The 17,001-nt window shown below is 42.9% G+C and overlaps 1 pseudogene; it reads right to left on the reverse strand.

The window, feature by feature from the left end:
* Positions 1–7,132: 7,132 nt before the first annotated feature.
* On the reverse strand, positions 7,133–15,125 carry LOC138815143 (solute carrier family 15 member 4-like; annotated as a pseudogene).
* Positions 15,126–17,001: the final 1,876 nt, after the last annotated feature.

A 17,001-nucleotide genomic window follows, 5' to 3' on the forward strand; every position in this document is an offset into this window, starting at 1 on the left:
GTTGTTGTTGTTGTTTTGTTTTTTTGGGTCTGGTCGTGGGGCCTGAACTCTGGGCCTGGGCACTGTCCCTCAGCTCTTCAGCTCAAGGCAAGAGCTCTACCACTTGAGCCACAGTGCCACTTCCAGCCTTTTTCTTTTTGCTTATGTGGTGCTGAGGAATCGAACCCAGGGCCTCATGCATGCAAGGTAAGTGCTCTACCACTGAGCCACCCTCCCAGCACCCCAAATGAGTATTTTTTAAGTGAAATATCATCTAATTTCCTTTTCATTACTTAATCGGCATAAAAGTTATCTCTTATCTAGCAGTCATCCAAGCTACTTAATAGAACACTAGGAATTTAGAGATCTTTTCTGAAATATTCATGTAGATCTTTTAAATTTTTTTTTTCCTTTCTTTTTTGTCCATCGTGGGGCTTGAACTCTGGGCCTGGGTGCTGTCCCTCAGCTCTTCAGCTCAAGGCTAATGCTCTACCACTTGAGCAACAGCGCCAATTCGGGTTTTCTGGTGGTTTATTGGAGATAAGAGTCTCATGCACTTTCCTGCCTGGGCTGGCTTTGAACCACAATCCTCAGATCTCAGCCTCCTGAGTAGCTAGGATTACAGGTATAAGCCACCAGAGCCTGGCTCCAATTTTTCTATTTAATATGGAGAAGGGACATTCCAGATTTGGCCATTTCCTTCCAATTGGGATCAACTTAATATGCTCTTGTTAAGTATTTATTTATTTATTTTTGCAAACTTACATACCAGTGTAGATGGTCTTTCATTTAGTCATTAGTCTTTTAGCGCCCAGTTAAGCATCTTTTTTGCACTGTTGTAGATTATTACCTGTAAACCATTTCTCAGATTCTACCATCTTGCAAATATAAATGTTGATTACAACAGCAAGGTAAGGTACTTTGACAGCAATACTTCTCCACATATATCAGGCATTATGGCTTTATGATAAAGTTACTCCTGTTGCTAGAAGGAATTGAATATAAGATTTAATACACTCAATTAAAAGATGACCAATTCCTAGCTCTAGTCTTGACATTGAATTTGGAAGTATCTGATAGACTGTATTTGCCCATGTAAAAACCACTATTGAAAACTGAGCTGAGAGAGAAATTATAGTGTAATAACTACAATTTCAAATTTTTAACTTTTTGATTTAACTGTTTAAATTTTTAAAGATTTTTTAAAAACATGATTTCACTTTTGTCTTGATTTAAGATAGCTGTCATTCTAAGACATCTGTCATTCAACCCTCCAGCCATGGAAGACTTCATTTCTCTGATATCAATACTCTATATTACACAGGGCTGAAGCCCTCTCTCGATCTACCACTCCCAAGGGACCCCAGGAATAACTTGAAGGAGCCCCAGGGGAGACTGAGCAAATCTGTCTTCCAATTTGGGAAGCCTTAAGCTAATATAATTTATTCAATATACAAACTTAATGGATTACATTATTTTTGTCTGCTGCTTTAAAATATTCTTACATTAAGTGAGATGAAGTTTGAGAAAGCATTTTATTATTTGTAAGAACCAAAGACGTTGTGACAGATAGCGACACTGTATTTTTCAAATTGTTTTCTTTGCTAAGGAGGGTATATTATTTGAGGGATAACAATTTTCTTGAAAAATTATTGTCTTTGGATTTGAACATCCTATGGTCCTTCATTTCCTTAGTATATATTCGTGTGTGTGTGTGTGTGTGTGTGTGTGTGTGTGTGTGTGTGTGTGTGTTGCCCCTGAAGCTTGTCCCTTGAACTCAAGGCTAGCTCTCTACCACATGAGCCACAGCTCTACTTCTGGCTCTTTTTGTTCTTGATTGGAGATAAGAGTGTTATGCACTTTCCTGCCCATACTAGATTTGAACCACGATCATCAGATCTCAGTCTCCTGATGGTAAGAATGAACCACTGTTGCATGGAAGCATGTACTGGTGACCAGTTATTTAGCTTTTTCTGAATCTTGGCTTTCTTATAACGTGGGGATCAAAACATAAAGATTTACTATGATGTATTTGGTGGGCTCATCATTCTGACTTACTACTGTGCAGTTTTTTCTGGTTGTATAACGGTCATATTTTCATAAGACTACCTGTGTTTTTCCTCTGAAATCATACAGCCAATAGTTGTCACCTTTCACATTTAAAAATGAAGTTGCTGAGACCATTGTCTCCTCCATCTGTTTAAGTTAGGTTTCATTTTTGTGTTCTTACAACTTAACAAATGTGAAACAATTTACTCAGTAGTACTGCCTGGTAAATCACTTTTTCACTTTCAGGATATTTTTCAGTCTTGTGGATGAGAGATCCTGACAATAGTCATTAAAGATATGATAGCACTTTCACAAGAACAAGGACATATGCCTACGTTCTTTGCTGAGCTTTGGTCTGAGTAGACTAATTTTAACGTTTTCCCAGATCTATACTAAAACTTCACTAGTGGAAGATTGTCTCTGCCTTGCCTGGATCTGATTTTGAGCTTATAAGGACCACCCAGTTATTTTATCTAACTAATGTGTAAATATGTTGCATTGTTAAAAGAAGATGAGATAGAAACTGATTTGGATTTGCTGGCTGGCTGGTGTCTTCATTAAGTCAATTGAAATACCAAGCTACTGATTATAAAATCTGCCTGAGACATATTCTGCAAGTGTTTAGCTTATCAAATTTAAACCAAATATCATTTTAAAAGATAGAGAGAAAGCTGGGCATTAGTGGCTCATGCCTATAATCCTAGCTACTCAGGAGAAAGATCTGAGGATCTGTTCAAAGCCAGTTCAGGCAGGAGGTCTGTGAGACTCTTATCTCCAGTTTACTACAAAAAGCTATAAATGGTGCAGTAGCATGAAATGATTGAGCACTAGCCTTGAGCATAAAAGCTCAGGGACAGCACCCACACAGGCCTTGAGTTCAAGCCCCAGGACTGGAGAGAGACAGACAGACAGACAGACAGACAGACAGACAGACAGACAGACAGACAGACAGACAGACAGAGACAGAGACAGAGATAGAGAGACAGAGAGAGAGAAAGAGAGAGAGAGAGAGAGAAAGAGAGAAAGAGACCAAGAGACAGAAAAAGACAGAGAGATGGGGGGAGAACATTTAAATATGAAGCTGCTCTGAATTCCACTTGACATGGACATCAGATGGACATAGGCATCAGATAGATAAGTGTAGTACCAGGCTGTTGTTTCCATAGTTAGTTCCAGTTCCCTTTATGACTTTACAGTATGAAAATCATGCTTCCAAAAGTGACATCTTCATGTTGAAATACACTGCCTTTAGTTTTTGTACAACATGACCTTAAATACAAGTCAACTGTTATTTGTAGAGCTCAATCAGAGGAAGAGCTAATAGGTCAAGGGAGAAATGGTATGTTAGTTTAATATGCAAAGACAAATCTAAGGGATTCTGTGGCTAATTTTTATTGTGAAAAAATGTTTTTGTTGGTTGTGAGGTTTGAACTCTGGGCCTGGGTGCTGTTCCTCAGCTCTTCAGTTCAAGGCTCACACTCTGCCACTAGAGCAACAGCGTCTCTTCTGGCTTTTTCTGTTTATGTGGTGCTTAGGAATTGAACCCAGGGCCTCATGCATGTGAAGCAAGCACTCTACCACTGAGCCACCTTCTCAGCACCAAGATTTCTTTTTTTTCTTTTTCTTTTTCTTTTTTTTTTTATTATTTTATTTTTCCTTTCCCAGCCTCCCCCCCCCCATCCTCCCCCTGCCCCGCACCAACGTTGTAAAGCTCGTTTTCGACATGACAACTTGTACTTCTCATTGTTGCAACAGGTCCCCCTGTATCCTTAAATGACTTGTTTTTCCCCATCTCCTCCACAAGTTATACTGACATCAGATATAGTGAAAGCAGGGGTTATACTGTGGGGGATGGACATACAAAACAACAAAGAAATAATCTTATAAATGCGTTAGAAACAAATGCATGAAAGAAAAAAATATTAAAATACATATCTAAGGTTTCATTTTTCTAACATCACATTATCTGACCTTTTCCGCTTGACTCATACATATACTAGATATTGCAAATAAGGGAAACCATGGGACCTATGTTTCTTTGGGCCTGGCTTACTTCACTTAATATAATTTTTTCCAAGTTTTTCCATTTCCTAACAAATGGGGCAATGTCATTCTTTCTGATGGAGGCATAGAATTCCATTGTGTATACCATATTTGATACTTTAGATTACAACAATGTAAAGATGTAATCTTTACATCTGCTCTGCCGGTGTTGTTTTGGAAATTAAGTGAAATAATACATGCTTTAAGTGCTTGACAGTGTTCTTGGCATTGTGAAGTATAAAATGTTTCTATTCTCTGAGAAAGATTTGACTAGTAATCTAAGCTTTTTTTTTTTTGTCAGTTGTAGAGCTTGAACTCAGGGTCTAGGCACTGTCCCTGAGTTCTTCTGTTTAAGGATGGGGCTCTACCAATTTGTGCCACAGCACCACTTCTGTACTTCTGGCTTTTGAGTGGTTAACTGGAGATAAGAGTCTCATGGAGACTTTTCTGCCTGAGCTGGCTTTGAACCATCATCCTCAGATCTCAGCCTCCTGAGTAGCTAGGATTACAAGTGTGAGCTACCAGTGCCTGATTTAGTGTTGTTTTATTTTGTTAGTATGTGTGTCAGTCCTGTGGTTTCACTCAGGGCTTGGATGCTAATTATGATAAGCATGACCTTTTTTGCTCATGGCTTGTACACTACACTTAAGCCACAACTCCACTTCTGGCTTTTTGGTAATTAATTGGAAATAAGAGTCCCATAGACTTTCCTGCCCCCGCTGGCTTCCAACCATGATGCTCAGATCTCAGCCTCCAGAATAGCTAGGATTACAGGCCTGAGCTACTGGTACAGGGGAGATTTTTACAACAACAACAACAACAACTACTACTACTACTACTATTATTTACTTTGTGGTTTCACACAGCAAGCAAATTATATCTAATAGAGAACAATCACCATCATGATGTTAACAATGATTTTAAAGACAAGAGCTTAAAAGATTAATGAAACACCTTGCATCAGAAAATGTGCTTAGCACTTTATTTTTTCACATATGGGCAGATTTAATAAAATTATGCCAAAGCACAATAACAAACAGAAGAGTTCAGAGTTAACAGTGCCAACAGCTCCCAGCCTGGGTGATCTCATGTATAAGTCACCATGTTCCATGAGGAATTCTCTGTCTTTAAAACAAGGGCGTCCTTACAGCCGACCACAACTGGTCTTCAGTTTCATTGGTATGGGAATGAGGTGGGGGGCGGGGGTTAGGTTTACACTTTTATTGGCTTGGTAGCTAGAAAGTACACAATCTTGTGTGTGTGTGTGTGTGTGTGTGTGTGTGTGTGTGTGTGTGAGAGAGAGAGAGAGAGAGAGAGAGAGAGAGAGAGAGAGAGAGAGAGAGAGAGAGTGTGTTATGGGGCTTGAACTCAGGGTGCTGTCCCTGAAGTATTCACTCAAAGCTAGCACTCTTCCACTTTGAGCCACAACTGACTTACAGTTTTCTGGTGGTTAATTGGAGATGAGAGTCTCATGAACTTTCCTGTTTGATCTGGCTGTGAATTGTGATCCTCAAATCTCAGCCTTCTGAGTAGCTAGGATTACAGGCATGAGCTACCAGCACCCAGCAAGATACAGTCTTATTAGTGGTGCATGCTCCTGCCTCCTCCAGAAAGTATGGTCAGTAGTTTAAGGAAGAAGTGCCTTGAGGCAGATGAGGTGTTCATACCACCAACCAGCACCCAAGAAACCTGGCAAGGGCAAGACTTATGGCCATGAACATGGAAACCACAGGCATGACCTTGTGAGGAAGCCTCTCAGCATTCTTCTTCTCCAAGAACCCTGCCCTTCCTCAGTATAAGTAAATGTTTGCTACTTTATAAAAGGAGATTGTAGCCAGACGCTAGTGGCTCACGCCTGTAATCCTAGCTACCCAGGAGGCTGAGATCTGAGGACCACGGTTCAAAGCACCCCCAGCAGGAAAGTCTGTGCGACTCTTTTTTTTGTACCTTTTTTTGTACCTCTATACAGTAAAAATACTGTATAGAGGGGTTACAGTTACATGAGCAAGGTAATGAGTACATTTCCTATCAAGCATTGTTGCCTCCTCCTTTCTTTTTCCCCTACCATCCCTTCCTTCCCACCTCTACAACTACTCCTCCCCCCCCGCCCCCCCCCCCCCCGTCCCATCTCCACCCTGCCTAAGTTGTAAAGTTGATTTTCAACATAGTGTCTTGTACATCTCATTGTTACAATGGGTCATCCTGTATCCCTATTTAAGCATTTTGTTATTTCCCTTCCCCTCCCCAAATTAGAGACGTGTATATACAAGATGCAGGGCATGAACATCAAATACAGTGAAAACAGGGCTTATACCGTGGGGGAGGAACATACAAAGAAACACAAAAATCACATGGTACATTATAAATACGTTAGAAGCAATAGCAAGAAAGAAAGAAAAATTTTGTCCCTATCTTGGGGTTCATTTCACTTAACATCATCTTATATGGTCATATGTACATAGCTTTTGACCTTTTTGCTTGTCCTAGACATGTACTAGTTATTGCAAATAATAGTGTGACTCATCTCCAATAAACCACCAGGACACTGGAAGTGGCGCTGTGGCTCAAGTGGTAGAGCTCTTGCCTTGAGCTGAAGAGCTGAGGGATAGCGCCCAGGCCCAGAGTTCAAGCCCCATGACCAAAAATAAATAAATAAATAGATATCTAGATATCTAGATAGACAGACAGACAGATAGAGATTTTGTATGGTTTGTGGCAAGTAACAATGTGTTTCAGGATATAACCAACACATGTATATTTTTCCAAGACTTTATGCTCTGCATTTCTCCACCAGGAGGGTCAGGCTGCCAGCAGAAAGAGCACACAGTAAGACACGATAAGGCACTTACCTGGTTCTGGACAGAGGAAAGAGAAAACAGTTCATGTGCCATGCAAGTCTGGGAGGCCAGGCAATGGCAAGGCTGTCTTCAGCGTGCCTGGCCAGCAGCCCGGATACCTGTCTGGTAAGCACATGTGGGCACTGGAGCTCCCCAGCCTGGTATACACAAGGACACAAGGCTCCTCAGTCTGGTATGTATAAGGGCACCAGACCCCTCTGCTGTCAGGCTCTTCTTCTGGAAGGACCTCCATCTACTCTTGATCACTGGCAGTCATACTTCACAGACCAATGAAGAAAAGCAGGGGAGTGATGCCTTGAATAGCAGCAAGAAGGAAGAAATAGTAGTTCAGGTGGCAGCTGTTGATGTTACCAAAGTCCTTGTGGTTTCTTATCTACCCAATGGCTTTGAAAGACACCAGAGAGGGGCTTGGAAGGTGGCTCAGTGGTAGAGCGCTTGCCTTGCATGCCTGAGGCCCTGGGTTCAATTCCTCAGCACCCATAAGCAAAAAAAAAAAAAAAAAAAAAGTGGCGCTGTGGCTCAAGAGCTAGAGCGCTAGCCTTGAGCCGAAGAGCTGAGGGACAGTGCCCAGGCTCAGAGTTCAGGCCCACGACCAGACCCAAAAAGAAAGACACCAGAGACAACAGACTGGAGCCCACAAGGGAGCTGACTCCAAAGAAGAAAAAGAAGAGGCCTTAAATCTCCAAATAAACCCAAAGGATAGTAAAAGACAAAAAGTTACAATTGGATGTGATTAATTAAACGGGCCTCTGAACATTCACACAGTGAAACCAAAGGAGGATATTCTTAGGAGACGTTCACAAAGGCTCAGTAGCTGTGTGCATACCATGATATAAAACAATGCTTATGGAAACAAACTCCAAGAAATAGAAAGGAGGTTTTTATATCTACTGTTTGCAGTTCTTTGCCATACACCTTTGGTTTATTCCCTTTTGTCTTTCTTTTATTCCCCTTTGTCTTTGTTTTTGTTTTAAATTTCTTGTATATAAGTTTATCTGATTTGGGGAGAGGAAGGGAAGCACAGAAACAATGGGACAAAGAGAAACCAATTCAACAATGATACTAGACACTGTTGGAAATGAACCATACTACTTGGGGCTCAAGGGGTGGGAAGGGGAAAAACTGGTAGACAATGGGGGAGGAGTGACACTGTTTAAAAAGAAATGTACTCATTACCTGACTTATGTAACTGTAACCTTTGTATATCACCTTTACAATAACATTTAAAAAAGGAAAAAAAGAAAAAGAAGTGGTCCATGATGGTGCTCTGCATGGACTTGGAGAATATATGAATGTATGAACTCCAGTCCTGTTATACTTGGAAATATCTCACTGACGCTGGTCAGTAGGTACTGGGGAATCTGTCACCAGATGGGCAGGTCTGATGTGTGGTAAACCATGTGACCTACGGTTTGATTAGTTTTCTCTTTAATGAGGTCTAGCCTCTGATTCTCCAAGGTTCCTGTGGCAAAGGCAGAGGACATCAGGAAGAACACCCCCACATCCTCCTCTTGAGGGAGGATGGCAGCAGGCCATTTCTTCTCCACACAGGGTACACTAGCATGTCTTTGAGTGGGATGAGCATCAGGACGAGCAGGACAGCAAACATGGTGAGCCAGCCAGGCTGCTGGGAACATGTGAGGGTGGTGGTGGTACTATTTGAGAGTTCTGGAATCTTCAGATGAAGACTGCAAAACATACATGGTCTGCATTTGGAGGTACTTACGCGGTCCAGTAAGGAATCAAAGCCAAGAACACAGGCAGGATCTTGACCAGTGCTTTCAAGTCTTCCACTTTGTCCTCTGCGAATGGCCCTCCGTCCAACATTCCATGTGATGCACTGTTTTTATCAGGTGCTGGGGAGGATATCATGCGCATATTTGAAGGCACACTGAGGAAGCTAGGCTTACCGCCTACGTACCCCACACCGTGTTTCTGGGCGCAGCAGGTATAGCTGCTGCCATCAGGGGGCTTGGTGATGAAGTTGCTCTGGCCACAGAGGTCTCCACATGAAAGCCATGGCCACACAGACCATGGGGATTAGAAGACCAGAGGAAAACCTCACATTCTGCTGGACATAGGCAATGTCTCCTAATGAAAGGATGGCTCCCAAGTTAATGCTCCAATAAAAACAATTCAAAAATCTCCTGCTGGCTTCTAGACTGCAATCTTTGACCTTTTCAGGTCTGCTCTGTGCCTCCTGCACCCATGCTGTGGACTAGAGCTTGCACTCTGAAGCCTGGGGCTCTTTCTCCTCCAGCCCTGCCTTGGTTCCTGAGCCTCTCTCTGGCCCCTGGGCTTGCCCTTCACCAAGCCAGCGTGGCCGTGACTCCACAGGCCACCAGGGACCATCCAGTGGCTGCCAGTCACTCGTTCTGGACATCATCACTTCTTGTTTCCTGTCTCTGCACGTCCATTCCTCTCGGGCACTCTAAGATCCTCACTCATAGTTTCATCTCCGTCAAGCTCTGGGTTTACAAGCGGCCATCACTGCCGGTCCTTGAGCACCTACCCTGCATATCATGGAAGCTGAGCCTCGGCCCTCAGATCTACGCTTCTGCCTTTTTTTCCCTGGGGAAGGAGGCTCACAGTTTAGCCATCTCCATAGTCAGCATGAGTCCTTAAGGCCTATTAGTCATGGGCCAACCTACAGAGCTGATTCTCCTTGAGTCTGGAGAGTGGCCATAAAATTCTGTTTATTCTAATGAGTTGCTCTTGCAAACAGTTCTGACTGCAAAGTTTGTATAAATACAATAATTGCAGAGTCAAGGGATGTGATTTAATGGTAGCATGCTCACCAGAGCACCAGGGTTTGATCATCATAAATAGAATGAGCACAGTAGATGGCCAGGTCCTTTAGTATACACTGTTACTCGTTTCTTTTTGGGGGGGGCGGGGTCTGGTCTTGGGCCCTGAACTCTGGGACGGAGCGCTGTCCCCCAGCTCTTCAGCTCAAGGCTAGCGCTCTACCACTTGAGCCACAGCGCCACTTCCAGCTTTTTTCTTTTTGCTTATGTGGTGCTGAGGAATTGAACCCAGGGCCTCATACATGCAAGGCAAGCGCTCTACCACTGAGCCAACTTCCCAGCCCCACTGTTACTCATTTCTATCAGCATGTTTTCCCTATTGATAATGTGCCTGGAAGTGGCACTGTGGCTCAAGTGGTAGAGCGCTAGCCTTGAACTTAAGAACTGAGGGACAGCGCCCAGGCCCAGAGTTCAGGACCCATGACCAGACCCCCCCCCAGGCCCCCCACCCCCCGCTAAAAAAAAAAAAAAGATAATGTGCCTAGTACTTTAAGCTGATTATTCTGAATTACAAATACTGCTTTGGCAGGAGTTTTTCTGCTTAGGTTTTTTTGTTTTGTTTTGTTTTGTTTTTTGGTTGATCATGAGGCTAGAACTGGAGGCCTGGGCATCTTCCCTGAGTTCTTCCGCTCAAGGCTAACTCTCTATCACTTTAATTGGAGAGAAGAATGTCATGGACTTTTCTTCCCTGGCTGGCTTTGAACCATGATCCTCAGATCTCAGCTTCCTGAGTAGCTAAGATTACAGGTGTGAGCCACCAGCATCCAGCTCTCTTAATTTTTATTTTTATTTTTATCCTCAAGGACCTTTTAGAGATACCTCAGCTTTAAATATTATATATGTGCTCTGAAAGATCTCAAGTTACATGTATATGTATGTAGTTTCCTTTTTCAGTTCTAATGGAGCGGAACTAAGAGGTCCTGGGTGAGGAAATCCTTGCTATGTTGGGAAGAACTTGTTTTCATAGAGAATTTTCTCTCTCTCTCTTTCTTTCTCTCTCTCTCTCTTCCTTCCTTCCTTCCTTCCTTTCTTTCTTTTCTTTCTTTCTTTCTTTCTTTCTTTCTTTCTTTCTTTCTTTCTTTCTTTCTTTCTTTCTTTCTTTCTTTCTTTCTTTCTTTCTTTCTTTCTTTCTTTCTTTCTTTTTTGGTTGGTCATGGGGCCTGAACTCTGGGCCTGGACACTGTCCCTCAACTCTTCAGCTCAAGGTGAGCACTCTACCATTTGAGCCACAGTGCCACTTCTGGCTTTTTCTGCTTATGTAGTGCTGAGGAATTGAACCCAGGGCCTCATGCATTCAAGGCAAGCACACCTTTCCAGCCCTCATAGAGAACTTTCATTAGAGGAATATTTCAGATTTTTCCCTTACTCCTAATGGACTCTTAGTGCTAAGTAATTTACCTGATCAGGAACAAGGTGTTTGTTGTGCTTAGAGAAGACACACAATGGTTTTCAGTCTCTGCCATTCTATAATTTTGACAGAACGTGCTCTTACCATTTTTTTTTGTAGGTCCTGGGGCTTGTATTCAGGGTCTAGGTGCTGTCTCTGAGCTTTTTTGCTCATATTACTACTTGAGCCATAGCCCCATTTCAGGTTTTTTGGTGATTACTTAGAGACTTTCCTGCCCCAGCTAGATTGCAACCATGGTTCTCAGATCTCAGCCTCTGAAGTCGCTAGAATTATAGGCATGAGCCACCATTGTCTTACTTTTTTTTTCATGCTCTCACTTTTGAGTACGGTCTGCACTGGTTTAGTATTTCCTGTGACTGGATAGACCAGCAGCTAATATCAAGTCCTCTTGGTTGTCTATCCTTTAATTTGGCTTTCATCAGAAATAAAGTTAATACTTTTTTTTTTTTTTGGGTTGGTCGTGGGGCCTGAACTCTGGGCCTGGGTGCTGTCCCTCAGCTCTTCAGCTCAAGACTAGCGCCCTACCACTTGAGCCACAGCGCCACTTCGGGCTTTTTCTGCTTATGTGGTGCTGAGAAATCGAACCCAGGGCCTCACGAGTGCAAGGCAAGCACTCTACCATTTAGCTTCCCAGCCCAAAGCGAATACTTTTTATTCTTGACAGCTACTGTTGTGGTCCTTGGTTCCTAGGTTTCAAAATTGTGAGAAGTAAATTTCTGTGATTGATGACTTAGCCAGCCTATGGTATTTGGGTGTAGCACTGCAAACTACTAAGACACCTCCTTTAAAATTTTGATTCAATGATTATTAGTACAAAGACCCTCTCTGTGTGAAACCTAGTCTCTGTGTGTGTGTGTGTGTGTGTGTGTGCGCACGCACCAACATTGGGTCTTGAACTCAGGACCTGGGTGCTGACTCAGCTTTTTTTTTTTTTTTTGCTCAAGGAGGGCACTCTGCCACTTGGGCTGCAACTCCTTTTCCAGTTTTTGTTAATTAATTGGAGGGAAGAGTCTCATGGACTTTCCTGCCCAGGCTTGAATTGCGATCCTCAGATCTCAGCCTCCTGAGCAGCTAGTATTATGAACATGAGCCACCAGAACAGAGCTATAATTGAGTCTTTTTCCTCTCCTTTTCTCCACTTGCCACAGTCTGCAGTAATAGGATTCATAATGACATTCCTTATGACTCTAGGTAGTGTGCTATGCTCACTCTTTTCTTTTCTTTTCTTTTTTTGGTTGGTTGTGAAGCCTGAACTCTGGGCCTGAGCACTGTCCCTCAGCTCTTCAGCTCAAGGTTAGTGCTATACCACTTGAGCCACAGCACCACTTCCAGCTTTTTCTGCTTATGTGGTGCTGAGGAATCGAACCCAGGGCCTCATGTGTGCAAGGCAAGCGCTCTACCACTGAGCCACCTTCCCAGCCCCTGGGCTCACTCTTTTTTTTTTTTTTTTTTTTTTTGTCGGTCGTGGGGCTTGAACTCTGGGCCTGGGCGCTGTCCCTCAGCTCTTCAGCTCAAGGCGAGCGCTCTACCACTTGAGCTACAGCGCCACTTCCGGTTTTCTGGTGGTTTATTGGAGATAGGAGTCTCACGGTCTCTCCTGCCCGGGCTGGCTTTGAACCGCGATCCTCAGATCTCAGCCTCCTGAGTAGCTAGGATTACAGGTGTGAGCCACCAGCGCCCGGCTGGGCTCACTCTTATACAGAGTCCCCTGGTGCTTTGTCTTACCTATGCATTGTGGTAGATAAGTATATGCTGCTGTATGGACAGGGAGGCTGGATGAAGAGAATCATCTGAGTTGCTTTTTTTTTTGGGGGGGGGGCCCGGTCGTAGGGCCTGAACTCTGGGCCTGGGCGCTGTTCCTCAGCTCTTCAGCTCAAGGCTAGCGCTCTACCACTTGAGCCACAGCACCACTTCCGGCTTTTTTTCTTTTTGCTTATATGGTGCTGAGGAATCGAACCCAGGGCCTCAGGCATGCAAGGCAAGTGCTCTACCACTGAGCCACCTTTCCAGCCCCTGAGCTGCTTTTAAGGTATAAATATGCTGTAGTAATATTTAGGAACATATATTTTACTGTGAAAAATTTTAGACACAGAAAATAAAGAATTTTATATCAATATCTGTATACACACAAGTCTGCAATCAATATTTGAATATGTTTACCCACCCAGCCATCATTAGTATCTTAGTATCTTACTTTGCTGATGTATTACAAAGGAGAGAGTGCTGTAGTCATATTCCCAAAGCTAAGTTGTGTATGGGGTGGGGGGGGGGAGATATGAAGCCCTAGGCTTCTCACATGCTAAGCACATGGTCTACCAATGAGCTGTAGTGGGGAGATGCAGTGAGACCACTCAGTCCTCAGTGAAAATGTAACAGATTTTATTGAGCAAAAAGTGCTGACGCACCAGGACCGCACCTGGTGTTGGGAATCCTAGGAAATGGCCCTGAGTGCCAGCCCACATTGGCTTTTAAGCATTTTGGGCTAGGGCGGGGAAAGGGAGAGGCTGGGTGTTGGTTTTAGCCAATAATTGTTACAAGAAATGTGCACTTTAAGTTTAAATTTTCTGCTAAGGTTTTGCCGGCAAGAAGCAGGGGAATAGAACAAAGGGTGGTGATGGTTCAGCTGGGTTAGGGCTGGCATTGCTCAGAAAATAGCAGAAGCAGAGTTACAGAGTTACAGGGTTACAGAGTTACAATTACAGTTACTAGCTAAAGTAACAAGTTACCAGGGAAGTCTTAGCTACAACACACTTATAGTTATATTTTAAAATTATTCATTATCCATTTTACACAATCCAAATCAAATATCACATTCCATCTTCACATCCTTCACCATATCCAGCTACCCCTGTAGCTAAGCTTTGCTTTTTTTCTTGGAATTTCCTGTAATCTCTCCATTTCTCTTAGAGACAGAAGCAGAATGACAAGAATGGACAGGACCATCAGCATCACCACCTTGGCTTAAAATCCAGCTCTACTACCTACTGCTCATGCTATCCAGGTAACCTTACTGTGATCTGTCCTCATCTGTAACAAGCAGAGCCTATTTCATGAAAGTGTTGAGGGGGATGAATAATGTAGTTCTTAAAAAAGGCTGGCAACACATGTGCAGTACCAACTTACACTTGACACTGTATTAACTTATTACTCAAATTAATTTATCACTCAGATCCATGAGGTAGTGCCAGTATTATAAAAATACAACACATTTTACATCGGTTGCAAGTGAGGAAGTGGTATCTACCTAACAGGTGTGAGGATGAGAACAGTTAATATGTGGAACGTGCTTGTAGCAGTAATGCTCTTGTAACTGGTACATAGTAGGCACTCAGGAATTTTTAGATGATCTGCAGGTTCATTTGCCTTACCAATGAAGGTGTGTGTGTGTGTGTGTGTGTGTGTGTGTGTGTGTGTGTGTGTGTGTGTGTGCTGGTGCTGGTGCTGGGGTTTGTACTCAAGGCCTCATGCTGCTCACTTGGCTTTTTCATTCAGGGTTGAAGCTTTTCCTCTTGAACCACAGCTCTCCTTCTGGCTTTCTGATTAATTAGAGATAAGAGTCTCATGGACTTTTCTTTTTTTTTTTTTTTTTTGTCAGTCGTGGGGCTTGAACTCTGGGCCTGGGCGCTGTCCCTCAGCTCTTCAGCTCAAGGCTAGCGCTCTACCACTTGAGCTACAGCGCCACTTCCGGTTTTCTGGTGGTTTATTGGAGATAGGAGTCTCAAGGTCTCTCCTGCCCGGGCTGGCTTTGAACCGCGATCCTCAGATCTCAGCCTCCTGAGTAGCTAGGATTACAGGCGTGAGCCACCAGCGCCCGGCTCTCATGGACTTTTCTGCTCAGGTTGTCTTTGAATCTCAATCTTTAGATTTCAGTCTCCTGAGTAGCTAGAATTACAGACATGAGCCACCAGTGCCTGGCTTCTTACTGATGAAACTTAATTTACCCATAATTTTCTTTCTTTCTTTCCTTCTTTCTTTCGCCATTGCTATTAGAGCTTGAACTCAGGGATCTCTCATTTTCTTGCTCATAGCAAATGCTCTACCACTTGAGCCACTTCTCCAGTCTAGATTTTACTAGTTATTTTGGAGGTAGAGTCTAGTGGACTTCTCTGTTCAAGCTTGCTTTGGAACACAACCTTCCATGTCTTAGGATCTTGGGTAGCTAGGATTATAAGTATGAACCACCAACATCCAGATGATAAGTTACTACTTTCATGATGAAGCTCTAAGAGTTGGGAAGGCAAGTGAGGTTTTCAAAGATGACACAGTTGTTCCCTTAATATTTAATAGACTGTGCTATGGACTGAATTATGCCCCCTACTCCTACCACCAATTCATATGTTGAAGCTCTAGCTCCCAATGTGACTATTAGACATACTTTTTTAAAATGTTGTTTTTGAAGAAAGGGCTTTTCTATGTAACCCAAGCTGGCCTTGAACTCATGATTTTTCTGCCTTAGCCTCCCAAGTGCTGAGATGATCACTATGCTTGGTTACAGAGATGATATTTAGGAAAGTTAAATGGTATTGTAAGAGTGGGACCCTAATTTGATAGAGCAGCTGGCCTTGTAAAACTCTCTCTCTCTCTCTCTCTCTCTCTCTCTCTCTCTCTCTCTCTCTCTCTCTCTCTCTCTCTCTCTCTCTCTCTCTCTCTCTGTCCTCTTATAAAATAAAGGGGGACTGAGAATTTGGCTCAGTGTAGAGTGCTTGCCTCACATGCATGAAGCCCTGGGTTTGATTCCTCAGCACCACATAAACAGAAAAAAAGCCAGAAGTGGCGCTGTGGCTCAAGTGGTAGAGTGCTCACCTTGAGCTGAAGACCTGAGGGACAACGCCCAGGCCCAGAGTTCAAGCCCCACAACTGACAAAATAAATAAATAAATAAAAATAAAATAAAGGAAGTCCACATGAAGACAGAGTAAGAAAGTTTCCTATACAAGTCAGGGAGAGAGTCTCACCAAGAACTAATCCCACTAAATCTTGATCTGGGACTTCATCATCTAGTATTACAAAAAATTTCTGATACTTAAGCAATGCAGTCTATGGTATATGTTATAATCTGAGCAGACTATAACAGATTGCTTATTAATAAGAAATAGATTTGTTAACTAAGACTTAAAACCTCTTCAAGTTGTATTTTTGTGCCAGTGAATGGGCACATAAAACATAAAACAGGCAGTTTCCTTATCACCTGCCTTATTCAAGGACATCCAACACTTGAGGATGGTGTATAATAATGGAGAAAGGAAACCTGACTTCTTGGCCCAGTCTTGTCCTTTGTCAGCGAGGTCATTTTGGGCAAGTCTTCTAACTAGCACATGCCTAAGAGGTATCTGAGATTAATGCATTTATCTTTGTATAATATGGCTGAGTGACATTTTTGAATCAGTAATGAGACTGAGGAAAGAGAAGCAATAGTACAAGAAAACCAGGAACACAGAAGACAAAGTGATTGGAGTCAGAACCAAATGTTCTGAGAATAAGTCTCCGTGTCACTCCAGAGGTGCTGGATAGGGTATTGTATTTTTCCACTAGAGGTGAAATGGGAGTTTGAATCGACCTCAGCAGGCCTTCAGAACAAGATTTGGTGGCCATCTGGATAAGGAAGAGATCTAAAGGTCTCTAACTCTAATCTAAAGATCCAGCTTGGTGCTTCATGTCATGAGGAGGCTAAGGCAAGAGGATGGAAAGTTTTAGGCTAGCCAGGGCTACATAGTGAGATCCTTTCTCAAAACACAAAACTAAACAAAACATTACATGATGATACAAACCTGATCTTTTTTTTTTTTTTACCATGTAACCAGGACTATATAGTGAGCTCAAGTCTGGGCTACACAGTGAAACGTTGTCTCCAAAACAAA

The sequence above is a fragment of the Dipodomys merriami genome, unplaced genomic scaffold, assembly GCF_024711535.1.
Source record: "Dipodomys merriami isolate MVZ:Mamm:240054 unplaced genomic scaffold, mDipMer1.0.p SCAF_627, whole genome shotgun sequence".
NCBI classification, from domain to species: Eukaryota; Metazoa; Chordata; class Mammalia; order Rodentia; family Heteromyidae; genus Dipodomys; species Dipodomys merriami.